Source organism: Octopus bimaculoides, chromosome 13, assembly GCF_001194135.2.
Source record: "Octopus bimaculoides isolate UCB-OBI-ISO-001 chromosome 13, ASM119413v2, whole genome shotgun sequence".
Classification (NCBI taxonomy): domain Eukaryota; kingdom Metazoa; phylum Mollusca; class Cephalopoda; order Octopoda; family Octopodidae; genus Octopus; species Octopus bimaculoides.
The window spans coordinates 19,695,604-19,700,090 of NC_068993.1; the positions used below are offsets into that span (position 1 = coordinate 19,695,604).

Below are 4,487 nucleotides of genomic sequence, written 5' to 3' on the forward strand. Positions count from 1 at the left end.
CACACATACACATACGTATATAGATGGATGGATGGATGGAAGATTGGATGGATAGATGGATATGTTCTTGTTCTTATATATTTGTATACATTCATAAAATTTTTATCATTATAGTTGTCATCAACATCCAAGCAATTGTTGTTTTGCTTGTTGTTATTTTTGCTGTACCAACTATTATTCTTTGCTTCGAGGTGCTATTCTAAATGTGAAATTTATATCTTGTTTTTTATTTTCTTTTTCAGAGACATATTCTAAATCATTCGCATTTTGTAGGTAAGTAATTATCTCTCGTATATCAATTTTCATTTTCAGATTTATCGACCTTTATTATCTTCATATTTTATATCCTCTTCTTCTTCCTCCTCCTTATCATCATCACCCTCTTCAACGCCATCATCATCATCATCATCATCATCATCATCATCATTATCTTCATCATCATCATCATCATCACTTTCCTGTGAACAAAGGCACCTATACAAAATGCTAGAATGTTAGAAATAACGATCAATTCCCCCTTAAACCACACCTTGTTTGTAGTATCTGTCCACACACACACACACACACACACACACACACACACACACACACACACACACACACATACTACTCACACAAACATGCATACATACACAAGTCCCCCCCACACACACACACACACGGACAAATACACGCACACAAAGAAAAGACAATGAATTGGCACGGCTGTGACTTCTTTGAACACGTTTCTGTTTGATCTGATCTTGCCTGTGGCTAAATAACACAAATCGTCATTTTCATTCTACTTCTTTTCATCTTCCTCTTCCTTCTCTTTGTCATCGTCGTCGTTGTCATAGTTGTCGTCGTCATCATCATCATCATCATCTCAATCGTCAGTTCTTTTATATGTCACCAGAAAAATTTAACACGTATTTGTCAGTTATCTACACCAACGTGTTAAATGATGATCAATTGTGATGATAATCTTGATCAGGAGGAGGGCGGTGATGATGTTCTTGGTGATAATGATGATGGCTACAGTATGGATGGCAACACTGGTAATAACTATGATGATGGTGAGGACAAAAATGATTTTATTGTCCATGTGCATTTATATGCTTTATCTTGTATTGGTACTTTAACACTTACAAAATATCTAATCGTAGAAACCAAGTTTACCTCTTAAAGTACCTAAAACTAGCTTGTTTGCTGTGGACAAGCCTTGGCGACAATCATTGTCGTAGTCATTGTCATCATCGTCGTAGTCATCGTTTTGATTTCGTTTCATTGCATTTCTTTTTCGCAGTATTTCTATTGGTTTAGCCCCAAAAAAGTGACTTATCCCTGTTGTCTTCCCATCAATCCAAGGTCTGCGAAATGAATGCTGTTAATTTCTTTTGGTGGCTGCAGGAGGGGAAAAAAAAACATGTTGGTCGAGAATTACAGAAAACCACCGTTCTAGCGTGATGAAGGACTGGACGTAGTTAGTCTAAGAACTGGTGGGTGATTGCCACAACATGAGTGACAACGGTGAGATAGATATATAAGTAAAGAATTCATTCATGATTGAAGCTCGGTTCATATGTTAAGTGACTGCTTGCTAATCAGTCGAGTACCCTTTCTTTCGATGATAGGTAGAATATCTGAGTGTATAAGTGTGTGTGTGTGTGTGTATGTGTGTGCGTGTGTTTGTCTGTGTGTGTGTGTGTGTGTGTGTGTGTGCGTGTGTGTGTGTGCGTGTGTGTGTGTGTGCGTGTGGGTGTGTGTGCGTGTGAGTGTGTGTGTGTGTGTGTGTGTGTGTAACTGTTCCATTCTAGGTTTTACCTCATCTCAAACGTTCATGGGAAACTGAGGTAATGTGTCGATCTGGAAAAGGACTGTTTTCGTGATGCAGGTTTTGATACGTTGAGCGCATGTGATTGACAAAATGGATTCTCATTCATAGTGACTCTTAACATGTGAATGATTCAGCTTGAGATTTACGTTCCCATATGATTTAGTTCGAGACTTGCTATACCTGCATTCTCAGCTCTGTAAAGGGTTGGCCAAAAGTCACGCACAAAATAAGTTCTGTATGCTCCGGAGTTGTCAAAGACATGGTTAATTTATCGACCCCGAAAGGATGTGGCTGTGCTAGACTCAAATGTTAATGCAGCATCATACAATAGATATAGATTTGGAAAGGCATCCTGTACGATAAGCAAAGATCCAAAAATATCCAACAGTGTCATCATATTTTGTTTGGAAATGTATGCTTTAACCACAGTAAGTTCAGACAGCAAAATCGATTAATCGTAATTAACTAAATTGCTCAAGGATTTTAAAGTATCAAAATTCAAAAATGTCTCGGAGATTGGTAGTAGACTTACCAAGGAAGAATATATGTTGTCCTTTTGCTCTGAAAATCTATTATCTAGCTCTCCCAAGCTTTCATCGATGATGGCGAAATAAATTTTGCGGTGAAAGATTATCCAGTCATCTTGTGATGGTACTACAGCTTCAACAACAATCTGAAAAACGTTGGGATCCGTGAGCTTTTCGATGCATGCATTCCTCAATAACAGTAAATTGAGTCATTTGTTTCAGAATCTCATCATATATTAAAGAGTCTCTCAGTTTGGTTCTGAGATTTGTGACTCTGAAGCTGTTTGTCTACTGGCCTAATTATATGAAAAAATTTGATAAGAACAAGGGCGAGAAAAACAAACATTTTGAAACGAACTTAATGTAAAATTCCAGTTGCCTCAATGCACATTGATGAATCTAATGAATCTGTGCACTCGGTTAACAAACCAACAATCTTGGAGTGATTTCCTATTACAGTAGCCATGGCATTGAAATGATGCGACCACCTATGGTCCATAAGACGAAGCAATTTCAATCCTTTGCATAGACCAGCTATCTTTGGCTCTTTAAAAAGTTTATGAAGAATATTAACGGTGTTGAAGAACGTAGCTAACTCCGGAATCCGCTTTATTGTGTTAATCACGACAAGATGCAACTGATGATTAAAACAACGAACATAGGGTATGAGCTTTTCAAATCGATTCTGAATCTTTCTTTGAACGTCATCTATTTTTACAGACATCACAGGAGCACCATCGTAGCATTATGACAACATACGCTTTGGGGCAATGGCAAGGTTGGTTAATTCCTTAATTAACAAGTCAGCCAATATTTCAGAATCATAATGTTAGGCACAAGGTCCGAAATTTTGGGGGAGAAGGCCAGTCGATTAGATTGACCCCAGTACGCAACTGGCAGTTAATTTATCGACCCCGAAAGGATGAATGGCAAAGCCGACCTCGTCGGAATTTGAACTCAGAATATAGCGACGGGTGAAATACCGCTAAGCATTTCGCCCGGCGTGCTAACGTTTCTGCCAGCTCGCCGCCTTCAGCATCGTAATGTTGAGTAGTTGACATTGCAACTAACTTTTCTAGAACCCTGCTGTTTTTTAAGTAAATAAAATCAATCACCAAGTTTTATCAATATATAAATTTTTAAAGTCAGTACTTTGGTTCCATATTCGGACTGAACTTTTCGGATCATATCCACATATGGCCAAATATTTGCTACGTTTTTGGTCCCCCTGAGTTTACTGACAGGACTTGCTAATAGGACTATTCTGATAGGATTTGCTTTCTATGTTGTGTCTATGTATAAGATTTTTATCTTTCTATACTTTCTACTTGGATTGTTTTATATTTTTTTATATATTTTTTACATAATTATAGAGTCAATATTTTGTATTTTTCCACACATATTTTTCTGTTTTCTCCCTTCCACCCCGTTTTTTTCCTGTGCGTCTATAAACACGTACATGAAACCTTATGTGCGCGCTTGTGAATGTGTGCGTGTGTGCGGGTACGTGCGTATATAGATGTATGTGCGTGCATGCGAAAATATGCGCATATTAGACGCGTTTTAACCTTATAGCTTTCCCGCACTTTCTTCTGTTTTTGCTTTTAGCCCTATAAAACTTTTTTTGCGTGTGTGTGTATGGGTGCAGGGTTGTTGTGTGCATGTGAGTGTGGGTGTGTATGCGTGTATATATATGTATATGTACATATATGTATAGTTTTTAGCGAGTATGTGGGTGAGTATGTGTGTTTCAAGCGAGGGTGGTTTAGTGTATAAATATAGGCGAATGTACGGATTGGTGCGCTTACGCGAACGCTACAGACTTCTCTACTCCCTTACTTTTACCCCCCTCCTCTTACTTAGTAGTCTATAGCTCTTTTGTCTTAATGACGGTCAACCACACAGTGATTTCCCTTTGTTTAACGGTCATTTTTCACAGGAACTTTTAAATGGTTGGATAACTGAAGAGATGTTGGCTCCCATCCCGGTATCCGAAACTCGGAGTTTTATCATGGCTACTGAATAAGTGTCACATATTTTTACAGATAAATTCCACTATTTACATAATATCGAGGTCTCTTTCTTTCTTTTATTGTCCTTCCTATCAATATATATATATATATATATATATATATATATATATA

At 37.7% G+C, this 4,487-nt stretch overlaps 1 protein-coding gene across 2 annotated transcripts in view; it reads left to right on the top strand.

The window, feature by feature from the left end:
* LOC106880363 (uncharacterized) overlaps window positions 1–4,487 on the top strand; it is a 296,957-nt gene that overhangs the window by 259,994 nt on the left and 32,476 nt on the right. For both annotated transcript variants that reach the window (XM_052972368.1, XM_014930251.2), the window contains one exon: window positions 243–273. The gene's annotated coding sequence lies outside the window, so the exon portion shown is untranslated. The remainder of the gene's footprint in view (window positions 1–242; window positions 274–4,487) is intronic.